Source organism: Symphalangus syndactylus, chromosome 6, assembly GCF_028878055.3.
Source record: "Symphalangus syndactylus isolate Jambi chromosome 6, NHGRI_mSymSyn1-v2.1_pri, whole genome shotgun sequence".
Taxonomy (NCBI): domain Eukaryota; kingdom Metazoa; phylum Chordata; class Mammalia; order Primates; family Hylobatidae; genus Symphalangus; species Symphalangus syndactylus.
This window is the reverse complement of record NC_072428.2, coordinates 119,365,229-119,383,728: the sequence shown is the minus strand read 5'-3', so window position 1 is coordinate 119,383,728 and position 18,500 is coordinate 119,365,229.

Here is an 18,500-nt window from a genome sequence, read left to right as displayed (position 1 = left end):
GATCAGATCTAGGTTCTTTGTATGGCCTTGGGCAAGTTTCTCAACCTCTGGGCTTAGTTTCCTTACTTGTAAAAAGGAACTACTCCTAGTAATGTGCCAACCTCACAAAGTTTTTGTGGGATCAAATGAAAATGAAAGTAAAAATACTTTCTTTTTTTTTGAGATGGAGTCTCACTCTGTCGCCCAGGCTGGAGTGCAGTGGCGTGATCTTGGCTCACGGCAAGCTTCGCCTCCTGGGTTCATGCCATTCTCCTGCCTCAGCCTCTAGAGTAGCTGGGACTGCAGGCGCCTGTCACCACACCCAGCTAATTTTTTCTATTTTTAGTAGAGATGGGATTTCTCTGTGTTAGCCAGGATGGTCTCGATCTCCTGACCTCATGATCCACCAGCCTCAGCCTCCCAACGTGCTGGGATTACAGGCGTGAGCCACCTCGCCCGGCCAAAAGTAAAAATACTTTTAAGTGAAAAAGCCTATTAGCCAGGCGTGGTGTGTGCCTGTAATCCCAGCTACTCAGGAGGCTGAGATGGGAGGGTGGCTTGAACCCAGGAGGCTGAGACTGCAGTGAGCCAAGACTGTGCCACTGCACTCCAGCCTGGGTGACAGAGTAAGACCCCCACCTCAAAAAAAAAAGAAAAGAAACAGCCTAAACAAAAATTAATAACTATGAATAATTGGCATGGGGTTGTGAGAGCAAAACCAAAATAGAGGGCACAAAGTCCAGGCTGAGAGAGGTTGGAAGAGAATTAAGAGTTTGGGAAGGAATTTGTCAGATAAAAAACCGACTTTTCTGGAAAGCAGAAAATATGGGCCTCGGAGGGTCAGGGTAGGTTGGGGGAGGTGGTCAGGAAGCTTTTCACACCTAGCCAGCCGTCAGGTGTCAGAAGGAGCAGAGAGATGCAGCTAGAGAAGTGAGGTGCCTGGGCTGGGCATGGTGGCTCACGCCTGTAATCCCAGCACTTTGGGAAGCTGAGGCGGGCAGATTTTCTGAGCTCAGGAGTTTGAGATGAGCCTGGGCCACATGGCAAAACCCCGTCTCTACTAAAAATACAAAAAAATATTAGCCGGGCATGGTGGTGCGTGCCTGGTAGTCCCAGCTACTTGGGAGGCTGAGGCAGGAGAATTGCTTGAACCCAGGAGGTGGAGGTTGCAATGAGCCGAGATCACACCACCGCACTCCAGCCTGGGTGACACAGCAAGACTGTCTCGAAATTTAAAAAACTTAAAAATTAAAAAGGAAGAGCCTCATGCTTCCCCTCTCCTGAGGCAGGGTTCATCCTACATGTCCCCACAGTTCTTGTCCAGTCACCCCAACTGCTTTGTGGGGTGGTCCCAACCTTTCAGTCACTCTTGCTACAAATGCCTTTTGTTATTTGTTTTCTCTATCTAGCCAATGTCTTCTCTCACATTTTGAGTCTAAATTTTCATCTCAGAAAGTAATTCTAACTTCATCTGGGGGAGCTCTGCCGACTCTCCCATGCAGAATGTGACATATGGCCGTAAATGACCTGTCAGCCTTGTGCAGACGAGGAGCTTAATGCAGCTCTTGCAAATATTGTCACTTAGGTGCTCCTCGGGACCCTCAAGGTCAAGAGGTCCTAAGAGAATTCGTCACTTTTGTTCGTTAACACTCCTCCTCCTTTGTCTCTCTGTCTTGGGCGCCATCTTCCTAGTTACCTGGGCTCAAAATCAGAACTCATATTTGACACCACCTTCCTGTTTGTGTCCCAACCCAAACTTGTGACTGTGAGTAACTTGAAAGTCTTTGCCCTCAGGCATTTGGAGTACTGCAGAGGCCTGGCAGGAACTTGTGCTTCAGGCATCCAGGTTGCTGAGAGGGAAATGAATCATTTAGCAAGGGAGCTCCAACCTCCTGCAGCACCTGCAGCCCAATGGGTGATGCTCTGAAAGCCGGGGATTCCTGAAGGTCTGCAAAAGCGCTCCTCATGGATGACAAGGACCCATTCCATCGCCTCTACAACGTCTCTGGGGCTCCTGTGCTGTTTGTTCCCCAGGCCCGTTTGCGTGCTCATCTTCACTTGGGCTCTGGCAGTGATTTCCCCATTTCTTCCTGTCCCCATACATATGGCCTCCATCATGAAGGTCCTCTCTCACACACACACCTAGCCACGCCCTTCTCAGACCTTTGGGAGGGACTGCATCCCACAGAATCAGGGTTGAGCCCTTCACCTGGCCCTCCAAGCCATCAGTGCCAGGCCACAGCCCTTTCTCCAGTCTTCGCTTCCATCCAGCTTTTCTTCTTCATTGCTGCCTCTCCTGCTGCAACCAAATTCACCTGTGCGGCTACTCTGCGATGAAAGAACCAGCCCATGTCACATGCTCTGTCAATTTGATCAGTGTTGTCATTGTCCTGGGTCATCATATTGTTACTCTTACTACCATTCCAAACTATAAATAGTCTGCTAAGAAGAGCAAGACCAGGCCAGGCGTGGTGGCTCACGCCTGTAATCCCAGCACTTTGGGAGGCTGAGGCAGGCGGATCACTTGAGGTCAGAAGTTCAAGACCAGCCTGGCCAACGTGGTGAAACCTCGTCTCTACTAAAAATACAGAAATTAGCTGGGCGTGGTGGCGGACACCTGTAATCCCAGCTACTCCAGAGGCTGAGGCACGAGAATTGCTTGAACTTGAGAGGCAGAGGTTGCAGCCAAGATTGTGCCATTGCACTCCAGCCTGGGTGACAAGAGCGAAACTCCATCTGAAAAAAAAAAGAATAGCAAGCCCATTAATGCTGAAAACAGAGCTGATGATTCAAGTTGCATAAATTAATTGTAAAAGTGAGAGAAAGGACAGGGACCTGGTGACAGCATGTGGCCCTAAGCTGAAAGATGGCCTGCTCATCCCAGGAGGGCCCGGGGAGCTGGGAAGATGTGGGTAACGGCACGCCCCTGTCATGCTCCTGGGCCTTGTCCCCAGCCAAGCCACCCCACTGAGGCTGCCAGATCCACAATGTGAGGAGATACAACTTCACATGGAGTTTTCACACCTTGTGACTGGAAAAAGTTCTGGAGGCACATGCATTCTCCCCAGAGCTCTGGTGGATTCGAGCAGGCACTGATGTGAGAGGAAGGGAAATGGAGGAAACTAAATAGGTCATATCCTTGATCTCATCCCAGGTCTGGCCTCTCTGTGAACCCAGGCTTAGCCTTTGGGCTTTAGGGGAAAGGGTAGAAGAGGCAGGAGCTTGGCCGGGCATGGTGGCTCATGCCTGAAATCCCAGCACTTTGGGAGGCTGAGGCGGGCGGATCACAAGGTCAGGAGATTGAGACCATCCTGGCTAACATGGTGAAACCCCCATCTCTACTAAAAATATAAAAATTAGCTGGGCGTGGTGGCGGGTGCCTGTAGTCCCAGCTACTCAGGAGGCTGAGGCAGGAGAATGGCGTGAACTGGGGAGGCAGAGCTTGCAGTGAGCCGAGATCACACCACTGCACTCCAGCCTAGGTGACGGAGCCAGACTCCGTCTCAAAAAAAAAAAGAAAAGAAGAGGCAGGAGCTAGAGGAGGGGGGAGAAAAGGCCACTCACCCTAATGTAAGAGGCAGGTGGGTGATGCGCAGGATGCCCCCTGTAAATGGGAGAGGGGACAGCTTCAATGAGAGTGGCCCACTCTGGCCCTCCTCATCCCTCTTTCCTATGGCTTAAAATGAACCTGGGGCTTTGTTTTTCAAACAAAGAGAGCAGCAGCGCAGGGGATGACAGTCTTTGAAAAAGTAGTTTGTTACTCACAGTTCCCATGAGGAAGGGGCACACCACACCACACAGGCTCACACAGGGCAGCACCAGGGTTGGTCAGGAGGCAAAGGCGGTAAGAGGGGAACATGGGCCGGAGGCCTTATGGGCTGAAGGGTTTATGGGGTGGAAACGTGGGCCAGAGTTTTGTGGGAAATCATGCACAAGGCAGGGTATGCAAGCTGAGCAGGCTCTGGATGAGATAGTTTGAATAATTTTGGTGGGCTCCAGGGGTGGTCTCTAGTTGTCTGCTACCTGGCCTTGGGGTGATTCAGACCAGAGGATAGTGTCCTGGACTGCAGGAGCCAGTCCTGATCAAAGGACACAGATCGAGTGTAGACTCAGAAGGAGCTAGTCTGGGCCGGGCTCAGTGGCTCACACCTGGAATCCCAACAGTTTGGGAGGCCAAGGCAGGAGCATCGCTTGAGCCCAGGAATTTGAGACCAGCCTGGGTAACATAGCAAGACTTTATCTCTACTAAAAATTTTAAAAATTAGCCAAGCATGATGGTGCACACCTCTAGTCCCATCTACTCAGGAGGCTGAGGTGGGAAGGTGGCTTGAGCCCAAGCAGCCGAGCCTGTAGTGAGCCATGATCGTGGCACTGCCACTCGAGCCTGGCAGGGTGAAGAGGTGGCTGGTTTGCATATGAAAGGCAGGCTTCTAGGTGAGTTGTCTGCTATTTCTAGGCATTAACTAGCCCTGGTATAAGAGCAGTCTCTCTCCAGGTTCACAAGGCCCCCATGATGTCAAAGCATCACAAAATACAGAGATAAAAAACATGAATAATATCTGCCAGAATGTGGCAAAGCATCCGTGAATCTCTGCAGGATCTGCAACTTCTCTGTAAGCCCCACCCAATGATGTAGGGCCCAAGAGCCAAAATGGCAAAGTCACAGCAAGATGCTCCAGGTTCCCTCAACTCTGACGTCAGCTGGTGGAAACTTACACTGTCACCCTCTCCTAGGCTTCAATTTCACTTGTCAGTGACCTTGGACTCCTCTGTGACCTTGGACAGGTTACTTCTCCCCTAGGGTTGTTTGGAGAATTAAAGAAATCTGTGCACAGAAGCTTTTCTACCCAGGCTTCTTGCTCTGAGCTGCATAACTCCTGCCTGAGATCCCTCTGGAGCTGACTAGGAAGGTCCTGACTCTACCGGAGACCTTCATATGACCTGTGCGTGGGCCACATTCAATTAACTGTGGATACATCGTGAGGCCAAGAGAAGTGACTTTTTTTTTTTTTTTTTTTTTTTTGAGACACAGTCTTGCTCTGTTGCCCAGGCTGGAGTGCAGTGGTGCAATCTCGGCTCACTTCAACCTTCACCTCCCTGATTCAAGGATTCTTGAGTTTCAGCCTCCTGAGTAGCTGGGGCTACAGGTGCACGCCACCAGGCCCAGCTAATTTTTGTTTCTTTTTTTGCTTTTTTGAGACAGGGTCTTGCTCTGTCACCCAGGTTGGAGTGCAATGGCGCCATCTCGGCTCACTGCAACCTCTGCCTCCTGAGTTTAAGCGATTCTCATGCCTTAGCCTCCCAAGTAGCTGGGTCTACAGATATGCGCCACCATGCCAGGCTAATTTTTGTATTTTTAGTAGAGATGAGATTTTGCCATGCTAGCCAGGCTGGTCTCGAACTCCTGGCTTCAAGTGATCTGCCCACCTTGGCCCCCCAAAGTGCTAGGATTACAGGCCAGAGCCACCATGTCTGGCCCTTAATTTTTTTTTTTGTATTTTTAGTAGAGATGGGGTTTTGCCATGTTAGCCAGACTGGTCTTGAACTCCTGGCCTCAACTGATCCACCTGCCTCAGCCTCCCAAAGTACTGGGATTTCAGGGGTGAGCCACTGTGCCCGGCCAGAAGTGACTGTCTTAAGGAGACATTTCAGGGAAGAACAGGCAGATACCAGGGCAATGTCAAATCACCCCAAGCAGGTGAAAATGAACACCATTAACTGGGAGGGCTGGCTGGGCTAGGCAGTCATCACGAAGGACTGGAAGCGGGCTCTGAGGGCCTACGACACAGAGCTTACCCCAGAGTATGAGGTTTTTTCCAGTGCCACATGCTGAAGGCTGGCATCCCTCGGCTGGTCCACAGACCTGCTGTAGCCCTAATACTGAAATTAGGGATATACAGTAAAAACACAACAAAGACAATGTTTTTAGTTCTGTTAGGCCCAGGATGAGAAATAAATTCACAACCTCAAAGGAAAATGGAAATGTCACATCCTTTTCAAGTTCCTAGTAGTACTTGTACATTACAAACTGGAGAACAGACTATTCATTTACTTTGAAAATGGACTTTTTTTTTTTTTTCTGAGATGGCGTCTTGCTCTGTCACCCAGGCTGGAGTGCAGTGGCACGATCTTGGCTTACTGCAACCTCCAACCTTACTGATTCTCCTGCCTCAGCCTCCCGAGTAGCTGGAATTACATGCGCCTGCCACCACACCCGGCTAATTTTTATATTTTTATTAGAGATGGGGTTTCGCCATGTTGGCCAGGATGGTCTTGATCTCCTGACCTCATAATCCACCAGCCTTGGCGTCCCAAAGTGCTGGGATTACAGGTGTGAGCCACCGCGCCCGGCAGAGAATAGACCTTTTTTATTTTATTTTATTTTATTTCATTTTATTTTTATTTTTTATTTTTTTTGAGATGGAGTCTCGCTCTTTCACCCAGGCTGGAGTGCAGTGGCGCGATCTCGGCTCACTGCAGGCTCCGCCCCCCGGGGTTCACGCCATTCTCCTGCCTCAGCCTCCCTTGTAGCTGGGACTACAGGCGCCTGCCACCTCGCCCGGCCAATTTTTTGTATTTTTAGTAGAGACGGGGTTTCACCGTGTTAGCCAGGATGGTCTCGATCTCCTGACCTCGTGATCCGCCCGCCTCGGCCTCCCAAAGTGCTGGGATTACAGGCGTGAGCCACCGCGCCCGGCCCTATTTTATTTTTTATTTTTATTTATTTTTTGAGACAAAGTCTCACTCTGTTGCCCAAGCTGGAGTGCAGTGGTGCGATCTCTGCTGACTGCAACCTCTACCTCCTGGGTTCAAGTGATTCTCCTGCCTCAGCCTCCTGAGTAGCTAGGACTACAGGCACGTGCCACCATGCCCAGCTAATTTTTTTATTTTTAGTAGAGACGGGTTTTCACTATGTTGGCCAGGCTGGTCTTGAACTCCTGACCTCAGGTGATCCACCGCCTCGGCCTCCCAAAGTGCTGAGATTACAGGCGTGAGCCACCGCACCTGGCCTGAATGGGCCTTTTTTAAAGTAAGATTGTTTCTCCTGGTCTTCTTGTATTTACAAATTCCATGAAGACTAAAATTTAGAGTTCATCTCCGCATATACTCCTCAATCCCACCTCCTCTCAACACAAAGATATCTCTATATAATTCCTGACAAGAGAGCAACCTTTCGTTGAAGAGATTTCACAGAATTCTGTAGCCAATACTCTTTGTCATCCCATGTCCCAGCCAGCACCGTGATTGTGGAACCACCCAGACCTTACACCCCAGGGTACCCCTGTACCCCTGTTTTCTAAAATGCCTGACTCATCCTGCCCAGGCTTTCATGAAGAAAGCGAAGTGAAAGCCTCCCACACGCCTTTAAAAATGTCTCCTCTAAATTCCAGTTGTCGTAGTAACATCTTCACGCTGCCTTGGTGCCTCTATATATTTTGGTGCTGATGGACCCTCCGTTACCATGAGAACAGAAGTAGATTTAAACAAAGAGAATTTTGTGGTGCTTATCTTAATGTCTTATGGAAAACAAAACCCATGCCCACGGCAACCGCCTCAGAAGAGTTCAGAGGGTTTAACAATGGAATGACAGGAAGTCCTGGGTTCCTGGGATCTAGAACGCCACTGGAGTTCCATTTCATTTGTTCTTTGAATTTTATTTTGAGGAAAATGTGCATCGTTGTTGTTTTTAAGATTCTGTTGCACCATTGCCATTCTGAAGTGAGCAGATCTGTTGTAAACGCATATTCTTACCTTCAGCTTTGAGGACAAACTTGTCACTCCTACCACAAAATTGTAACCATTTCCTGAGCTATGCTTCACTCTACCCCCCACACCCCAGCCCCACAGCCCCTTGCGACAGGGCAGTGCCAGCTGAACCGATGTTCCCTGCTATTTCAGACTCAAGGTCTGTGCATCCATTCTTTCTTTCAAAGCTAAATGTTCAAAAAATGGAAGGTCTTTGAGCTCAAGGACATTAACGCACACTTCTTCAGCACTCTCTGCATAGTCCTAATTGTCAGTTTATTCGACTTTTTTTTTTTTTTTTTTTTTTTTGAGACATTGTTTTGCTCTTGTTGCTCAGGCTGGAGTGCAATGGCGCAATCTCGGCTCACTGCAACCTTCACCTCCCAGGTTCAAGCAATTCTCCTACCTCAGCCTCCCAAGTAGCTGGGATTTCAGGCATCCGCCCCCACAACTGGCTAATTTTTGTATTTTTAGTAGAGATGGGGTTTCACCATGTTGACCAGGCTGATCTCAAACTCCTGACCTCGGGTGGTCCACCTGCCTCAGCCTCCCAAAGTGCTGGGATTACAGGTGTGAGCCACAAAGCCTGGCTTTGACTTTAAACTTTCCATTCTGATGTACAGAATTAAGTTTCTGTTGAGAATTTTAAATAGTTAACTTCACAGGATTTGTGTGTGGGAACAAACCTGAAGGTAGGAAGAAACCAAACCCACAGTCTGAATAGCAGGCTGTGTCAGTGACACATTCCTTAATTAGTAATAATTAAATTAAAATAATTAAAATACTAACATGTATTGTGTATTTACCACATGCCAGGCACTAGGCTAACCACATAGCATGTTGTCTTCATCTGTTTTCTGTAGCTATAACAAAATCCATATACTGGATAATTTATAAAGATAAGAAACTATTTCTTACAGTTTTGGAGGCTGGGGGTTCAAGTGCATGGCGCCGGCATGTTTCAAGGGCCTTCTTGCTGCTTTGTAACACTGTGAAGGGCATCGTATGATGAGAGGGCAAGAGACTGTGTGTCAAGTTAGGTCTCTCTTGTTTTTTTGTTTTTTTTGAGACGGAACTCGCTCTGTCACCCAGACTGGAGTACAATGGTGCAATCTTGGCTCACTGCAACCTCTGCCTCCCATGTTCAGGCAGTTCTCCTGCCTCAGCCTCCTGAGTAGCTGGGATTACAGGCGCCCGCCACTATGCCAGCTAATTTTTGTATTTTTAGTAGAGACAGGGTTTCACCATGTTAATCAGGCTCTTGAATTCCTGACCTCAGGTGATCCACCCACCTCGGCCTCCCAAAGTGCTGGGATTACAGGCTTGAGCCACCGAACCCGACCCTCTCTTCCTCTTCTAAAACCGCCAGTCCCATCATGGGAGCCCCACCCTGATGACTTTATCTAATCCTAATTACCTCTCAAAGGCCCTACCTCCAATCAACATATGAATTTAAGGATTAAGTTTCTAACCCATGACATTTGGGGGACAATTTCAAACCATATCACATGTATTATCTCATTTAATCCTCACAGTACTCTATCAAGTAAGTTCAGTTTTTAATCTTCCATTTTATGAATGAGAAAACAGAGCCACAGATAAATTAGGGAACTTTCCCCAGGGTTACACATCCATCTACCCAGTAGAGCCTGGATTTGATTACAAGCATCTTGCTCTACAACCCATGACTTAACCCCCAAGCTAAGTAAATTTATATTTTACAAAGACATCCAAAATCCAAAGCCAATGGGAGAGGTTTTGTACATCTGCACAAACTTTGCAGGAGATGACCAGACAGGGACCCTCTCCTGGGCTGGTCATTCCCTGAATTCTGTCTTTCTGCATTATCACTTTGCTATACCTGCCCAGGCAGAAGCAAACGCTTAGGTTCAACTACAAGTATGAGAATCCAGTCATTGCCAGTGGTCCTGTAAGTCAATTGAAAAATAACGGCTGGGCACAGTGGTTCATGCCTGTAATCCCAGCACTTTGGGAGGCCAAGGCAGGCAGATTACCTGAGGTCAGGAGTTCAAGACCAGACTGGCCAACATTGCGAAAACCCATCTCTACTAAAAATACAAAAAAATTAGCTGGGCGTGGTGGCACATGCCTATAGTCCCAGCTACTAGGGAGGCTGAGGCAGGAGAATCGCTTGAACTCAGGAGGTGGAGGCCGGGAGGCACTGTAGCCTGGGGGACAGAGTGAGACTCTTTCTAAAAAAAAGAGAAAGAAAGGAAGAAAGAAGAAAAAAAGAATGAACAACACGCCCTATTAAAAACAAACAAACAAAAACCAAGAGATCTCAATACTTTCTAACCTGCTAATCCCACTTACAGGAATGTATTCTTTTTTAAAAAAGAAAAAAATTTCTGGTGAAGTTCACAAAGAATTTACTCATTTCCTTTTTAGATTTTTTTTTTTAAATAGAGATGGGTCTTGCCATGTTGCCCAGACTGGCCTCAAACTCCTGGGCTCCTCAGCCTCCCAAAGTGTTGGGATTACAGGCATGAGCGACTGCACCTGGCTGGAATTTATTCTAAGAAAATAATTTTTTAAAAATCTATACACAAAAAGGGATTCATTCAGCATTATATATAATAGTGAATATTGGAAATATACAAATGTCCCACTACAAGGTCCAAGAGCGGTGGCTCACGCCTGTAATCCCAGCACTTTGGGAGGCCAAGGCGGGAGGATCACCGGAGATCAGGAATTCAAGACCAGCCTGGCCAACATGGCAGAACCCCGTCTCTACTAAAAATACAAAAATTAGCCAGGTGTGGTGGTGGATGCCTGTAATCCCAGCTATTCAGGAAGATGAGGCAGGAGAATCGCATGAACCCAGGTGGTGGAGGTTGCAGTGATCTGAGATCACGCCACTGCACTCCAGACTGGGTGACAGAGCGAGATTCTGTCTCAAAAAAAATTAAATTAAATTAAAAATAAATAAATATCCCACTCTAATAGATCTTCAGGTAAATTACAGTACATCAACTCAGTGGAACACTACACAGCCATTAACAGGCAGCTGTAAAGGTGATGAAACCACAAGTAAAAAAAAATTTTTTTTTTTGTAAAAATTTTTATAATTCCATGAACATATTGAGTTCAGTATCTGAAAATTACTCTTCACCTAAAAACATGACGAGGTTTTTTAAAAAAATGTTTATAGGCCGGGAGTGGTGGCTCACGCCTGTAATCCCAGCACTTTGGGAGACCGAGGCTGGCGTATTACCTGAGGTCGGGAGTTCAAGACCAGCCTGGCCAACATGGAGAAACCCCGTCTCAACTAAAAATACAAAATTAGCAGGGTGTGGTGGCGCATGCCTGTAATCTCAGCTTCTTGGGAGGCTGAGGCAGGAGAATCCCTTGAACTCAGGGGGCGGAGATTGCAGTGAGCCGAGATCATGCCATTGTACTCCAGCCTGGGCAACAAGAGCAAAACTCTGTCTCAAAAAAAAGAAAAAAAAATGTTTACAATGTTAAGTGAAAAACACAACATAATATTTTTTCTGCTATTATAATAATAAATATGTAAATAGCAAACTGACTATATTTGAAAATGGCCTGGAAAGACTGGAAAAAATACAAAAAGAAGGATGATCAAATCTGATTTGTCTTGCTACCCCCAGTACCTACCCAGTGCCTGACACATATGAGGTATTCAATCAATATTTCTGGATGAATTTTTTATTGAAAAAAAAAATCAGAGCCAGACGTGGTGCCTTGCGCCTATAATCCCAGCACTTTGGGAGGCTGAGGGAGGCAGATTTCTGGAGCCCAGGAATTTGAGATCAGCTTAGACAACATGGTGATACCCCATCTCTACTAAAAATACAAAAATTAGCCGGGCATAGTGGTGCACACCTGTAGTCCCAGCTACTCAGGAGTCTGAGGTGGGAGTATCACTTGAGCCAGGGAGGCAGAGGTTGCAGTGAGCCGAGATGGGACCACTGAACTCCAGCCTGGGCGACAGAGCAAGACCCTGTCTCAAAAAAAAAAAAAAAGAAAAAAGAAAAAAAAATCAGTTGCTGTATTAGTATGGGAGAATCCAGGTTATTATTTTTATTATTTTTTATTTCTTAACAATTTAATGCTGTTATAAAAATGTTAATACAATTTTTTTTTTTTGAGACCGAATTTTGCTCTCGTTGCCCAGGCACGAGTGCAATGGCACGATCTTGGCTCACCGCAACCCCTGCCTCCCGAGTTCAAGCGATTCTCCTGCCTCAGCCTCCCGAGTAGCTGGGATTACAGGCATGTGCCACCACGCCCTGCTAATTTTGTATTTTTAGTAGAGACCGGGTTTCTCCATATTGGTCAGACTGGTCTCGAACTTCTGACCTCAGGTGATCCGCCTGCCTTGGCTCCCAAAGTGCTGGGATTACAGGCGTGAGCCGCTGCGCCCTGCCTAATACAATTTTTAAAAGGTCCCAAATGTCTTCTGGATTTGGAGGTTAGGCAGTATATTAGTCTGCCCAGGCTACCATAACAAAATACCATAGACTAGATGGTTTGAACAACAAAAACTTACTTTTCTCAGTTCTGGAGGCTGGGAGTCTGAGATAAAGGTGCTGAGGAGGTAGGTTTCTTTTTTCTTTCAGACAGAATCTTGCTCTGTAGCCCAGGCTGGAGTGCAATGGCGCGACCTTGGCTCACTGCAACCTCCGCCTCCCAGGTTCAAGGGATTCTTCTGCTTCAGCCTCCTGAGTAGCTGGGACTACAGGCCCGCACCATCATGCCCGGCTAATTTTTGTATTTTTGTATTTTTTTTTTTTAGTAGAGACGGGGTTTCACCATATTGGCCAGGCTGGTCTCGTACTCCTGACCTGTGATCCGCCCGCCTTGGCCCCCCAAAGTGCTGGGATTACAAGCGTGAGCCACCGCGCCTGGCCGGAGGAGGGAGATTTCATTCCGAGGCCTCTTCTCTTGGCTTGTAGGTGGCTGCCATTTTGCTGTGTTCACATGACCCCTTCTTTGTGTGTACACGTGGAGAGAGAGGGCAAGCTCTCTGGTGCCTGTTCTTAAAGGGACTGTGAGGCCTCTGAGCCCAAGCTAAGCCATCATATCCCCTGTGACCTGCACGTATACATCCAGATGGCCTGAAGTAACTGAAGAATCACAAAAGAAGTGAAAAAGACCTGTTCTTGGCCGGGCGTGGTGGCTCACGCCTGTACTCCCAGTACTTTGGGAGGCCGAGGCGGGCGGATCACAAGGTCAGGAGATCGAGACCATCCTGGTTAACACAGTAAAGTGAAACCCCGTCTCTACTAAAAATACAAAAAAACTAGCCAGGCTTGGTGGCGGGCGTCTGCAGTTCCAGCTACTCGGAAGGCTGAGGCAGGAGAATGGTGTGAACCCGGGATGCGGAGCTTGCAGTGAGCCAAGATTGCGCCACTGCACTCAAGCCTGGGCGACAGAGACTCCGTCTGGGAGTGGGTGGGGGGGAAAGGCCTGTTCCTGCCTTAACTGATGACATTCCACCACAAAAGAAGTGAAAATGGCCAGTCCCTGCGTTAACTGATGACATTACCTTGTGAAATTCCTTCTCCTGGCTCATTGTGGCTCAAAAGCTCCCCCACTGAGCACCTGGTGACCCCCGCCCCTGCCTGCCAGAGAACAACCCCCTTTGACTGTAATTTTCCACTACCCAACCAAATCTTACAAAACGGCCCCCACCCCATCTCCCTTCGCTGACTCTCCTTTTTCGGACTCAGCCCGCCTGCACCCAGGTGAAATAAACAGCCTTGTTGCTCACACAAAGCCTGTTTGGTGGTCTCTTTATGCAAGTGAAAAGGACACTAATCCCATCATGGGGATTCCACCCTTGCGTTAGGGTTCTCCAGGGAGACAGAACCAATAAGATATATGTATATACGAAAGGGAGTTTATTAGGGAGAACTGGCTCACACGATTACATGGCCAAGTCCCACGACAGGCTGTCTGAAAGCTAGGGAAAGAGAGAAGCCGGTAGTGGCTCAGTTCGAGTCTGAAAGCTTCAAAACCAGGGAAGCCGTCAGTGCAGCCTCCAGTCTGCAGCTGAAGGTTTGAGAGCCCTGCGAAGTCACTGGTACAAGTCCCAGAGTCCAAACGCCAAAGAACCTGGAGTCTGCTGTCCGGGGGCAGGAGGTGGGGAAGCAAGCATCCAGCGCTGGAAGGAAAAATAGAGCCAGAAGACTTAGCCAGCAAAGCTGTCCCTCTTCTTCCGCCTGCTTTGTTCTAGCTGCCCTGGCAGCCGACTGGGTGGCGCCCACCCACAATGAGGGTGGGTCTTCCTCTCCCAGTCCTCAACTCCAATGTCAATCTCCTCTGGGACACCTTCACAGACACACCCAGGAGGATACTTTACCAGCCATCTAGGCATTCCTCAATGCAGTCACCCAATATTCACCATCACAACCCTCGTGACCTCATCTAATCCTAATTACCTCCCAAAGGCCCCGCCTCCAAATACCATTACATTTGGAGTTAGGGGTTCAACAAATGAACTGAAGAGGGAAGGAACAAAAACATTCAGCTCTTAACAGGCAGTTCTTGCCCCCATCTTCTGTACATGGTGGCAGCTGGAGACATTCTGGGTGGGATGGCTGCAGGAGCCAAGGTGGCCGCCCAAGGTGGAGCTGGAGAAGGCACTTGACCTTCCTTGTCCCTCCGTGGAGCCTACAGAGGGCTGAGGTCAACTTACCGGCACTGGGTAGACAGAGACTGCAGTAGGGCCCGTGAATGGAGGGCTCTGGGTAAAAGGCAAAGATCTGGGGCACAGGGGCAGATGCCTCTGCCTGGGCACCACGGTGAGCCAGACTTGTCATTCAAGGGAAGGACCTGTCAGCAGGCTGCTGCGTTTTGACCAGAGGCCTAAACCAGGAGAACCTCAGCTGACCCATCCATCAAAGCAAAGCTGGGCCAAGGGATTCTCTCCACCACAGCAACCTAGGGGTTGTGTGGCAGGGGCTTGCCCCTTGTGGCAGGGGCCTGTCCCTCCCACACCCTGCGCCGCCCTTTCATTGCCTCTCAAGATCAACATTAGCCACACCTTCAAACTCTTCTGTCCTCTATCTGAGCTCACTTGGTGGTGGTGTGCAGACACAACACACACGCACAGAGTGTACACATGCACTCAGACACACAGAGTGTGCACGCACGCACACAGACACGCACACACGCACATGGACACATACACAGAGTGTACACGTGCACACACAGTGTGCACGCACGCACACGGACACACGCACACAAGCACACGGACGCACGCACATGGACAGAGTGTACACACACGCACACACAGCCTGGCTGCGGCCTCAGGCTTCGGCATTGCCGTATGGGCTCTTGGAGGCTGAATTTAGCAGGGCGGGTGGAGCTCAGCCATGTCCCGGAACAGAAGCCCTCAAGCTTCACACACCCGGCACCACACTGCCAAAGAGTTCAAGGGTGAAGGACACAGAGAGAAGGGGTCAAGTGGTGCTGACAATTCAACTCCAAGGCCAAGGCGTGGGCCCTATTGGGTGGACACTGCTGTTTATAGCTCCCCTTGTGAAGCGTTTTTGGCAAATACGATGATAGTCCGCATGACAGTGACTGGGGACACGTGAGTGAGCCCCTGAGCTCACAGCCTCGGTTTGCATGGCCTCCCCGAGTCTGCACTCTGAGGCTCTGCCTGCAGCCTGACATCTCATCACAGCTTCTGTACCTCCTAGTCTATATCCTACCTTCTAGATCCTAGTCAGGGAGAGAAAACACAAAATTGAAATAACTGCGGAAGGCTGTTCACTGCATGACAGATCCAAGGTGCGAATGAGTAGGAAACGTAGATTCCAGCTGGGCACGTCAGGAGCGGTGAAGGGCGAGCAGGCAGGTGTGGATTGTTTTCTGTGGGAGGTGGGTTCGAGGCCTCAGAGGGTAGAGGGGTGGGGTGGGCCAGGTGAATAGTGGCCCAGGTGTGGCCTTGAGATTGGAGGGCGAGGTGTGCAGAGACAGAGGGAGGATTGGCTTCTTTGTGCCTCGAGGGGAGAGAAGTAAGCCTTCAAGCAAAGGACTGGGGTGGGGGCCTGTCCTTCTGAGAAAGCCCCTCCCTTCTATCTGCCACCCGCCCCACCCTGCCCCCATGCAGAGAGAAAGCCTTGGGGCATGGGGGCCTCTGCCCTGCATCTGCTGTCCCTCCCCCGCCACCTCTCCCAGAGACCTGGAACAAAAAGGGAGAAGCCTTGATTTTATTTTGTATTTTTTATTGTTGTAAAATATACATAAAATTTACCATTTTAACCATGTTTAACTGTATAAATTAGCAGCATTAAGACCATTCACAATGTTGCGTAACCATCACTGACATCCATTTAGAACCTTTTCATCTCACCAAACAAATGCTCCAAACAATAACTTCCCAGCCGGGTGTGGTGGCGCACCCTGCAGTCCCAGTCCCAGCTACTTGGGAGGGTGAGGCCTGAGGATTACTTGAGCCTGGGAGGTAGAGGTTTCAGTGAGGCACAATTGTGCCACTGCGTTCCAGCCTGGGTGACAGAGTGAGACTCTGTCTCAAAACAAAAACAAAACCAAAAACAAACAATAATGACTTTCCATTCCAGCCCCTCCTCAGCAACACACCCCTCCCGCCCACCACCTCCACCACTATTCTACATTGTGTCAATGAACTCACCTATTCTAAATTACTCATCTAGGTGAGTCACAGAATATTTGTCCTTTTGGGTCTGGCTTATTTCACTCAGCAGAACGTTTTCAAGGTTCAGCACTGTTGTAGCATGTGTCAGGATTTCCTTCCTCTTTAGGGCTGAATATTGCATGAACGCATCACATTCTGTTTATCCATTTGTCTGCTCATGGACGCTTGGTTTGACTCCACCTTTTGGCCATTGTGAATAATGTTGCAATGGAAATTGCAGACAAGTATCTGTTTGGCTCCCTGCTTTCATTTCTCTGAAGCATACCCCTAGAAGGGGAATTGCTGGGTCATGTTCTATGTTTAACTTTTTGAGGAATATCCAAACTTTTCCACAGTGGCTGCACCGAACCTTGATCTATTTTTTAAATTTTTTATGTTTTATTTTTATTTTTTTTTTGAGACAGAGTCTCACTCTGTCACCCAGGCTGAAGGGCAGTGGCATGATCTCGGCTCACTGCAACCTCCACCTCTCAGATTCAAGCGATTCTCCTGCCTCAGCCTGCCGAGTAGCTGAGATTACAGGGGCCCACCACCACGCCCAGCTAATTTTTTGTGATTTTAGTAGAGACGGGGTTTTGCCATGTTGGTCTGACCTCGAACTCCTGACCTCAGTTGATCTGCCTGCCTCAGGCTCCCAAAGTGCTGGGATTACAGGCCTGAGCCTCCATGTCGGCCTTTTTTTTTTTTTTTTTTGTTGGAGATACAAGGTCTCACTCTGTCACCTAGGCTGGGCTGCAGTGGTGCAATCTCAGCTCACTGGAGCCTCAAACTCCTGGGCTCAAGCAATTCTCCCGCCTCAGCCTCTCAAGTAGCTGGGACTAGGGGCATGACCCACCACATCTGGCTAATTTTTTGTTTGTAGAGACAGGGTCTCTGTTGGCCAGGCTGGTCTTGAACTCCTGGCCTCATGTGATCCTCCTGCCTCAGCCTCCCGAAATGCTGGAATTACAGGCATGGGCCACCATGCCTGGCCACTTTGATCTATTTTAAAGGAAGAATGAATCTATTCTAAAAGCCTCATGCTTGGCAGGGAGGGATGGTCTGCCAGCCAGATTTCAGGAGCCCAGAGCCTCACTGCACTATGAAATCACATAGCCAACTGTGGAGGTCCCATCTTAGCTGGAGGCACAATGACAAACTGGCTGCATCCAAAAGAGGGCGACCTAAGAGGGGGTCACGTCAAGTAAAAAGCGGCTGAAGGGATTGAGTGTCTGAGGCATCCCTCTTCAGAAAGAACTGCCCCCAGGGTTATGAAAGGCCACTTTGCAGCAGGGTGGATAGACGTGCCAGCAGCCACGGAAGCAGGACCCACGGTCTGGGGTGGGCCTGTGTGCGAGCTTCCAGGGACCAACTTCGGCTGCACACTGCTCTGAGGGCTGGAAGGTAATCTCCAAGGCTCCATGACTCTGCCAGGCCAGGAGAAGAAGACATCACAGAAGACGTCGTGCTCCGTGAGATTCTTTTGTTAATTCTGCTTTGAACAAATGGGAAGGCTGAACTCCTAAGAATTTTTGCAATTGAAAAAAATCTTCCACTTTCTTTTTCTTTTTCTTTGAGATGGAATCTCACTCTGTCGCCCAGGCTGGAGTACAGTGGCGCCATCTCTGCTCACTGCAACTTCTGCCTCCTGGATTCAAGCGATTCTCCTGCCTCAGCCTCCCGAATAGCTGGGATTACAGGCGTCCAACACCACACAACTGGCGAATTTTTGTATTTTTAGTAGAGACGAGGCTTCGCTATGTTGGCCAGGCTGGTCTTGAACCCCTGACTTCAGGTGATCTGCCCACCTCGGCCTCCCAAATTGCTGAGATTACAGGCATGAGCCACCATGCCTGGCCTCCACTTTTTTTTTTCACACAAGAAATCAGGAAGTACACTGTCTCAACACAAATAATAATGTAAATGCTGAATTATGAATTGCATTTTGATAAATGTAAGCACTAATGAAAAGAAAATATTTCAGGATAGACATCTTATTTGAACGATTTCTCTAGGAGTTGGAGGTGCAGAAACAAATGCGATCAGAGATTAAGAAGAGTTTTGAGCCGGGCGCGGTGGCTCAAGCCTGTAATCCCAGCACTTTGGGAGGCCGAGGCGGGCG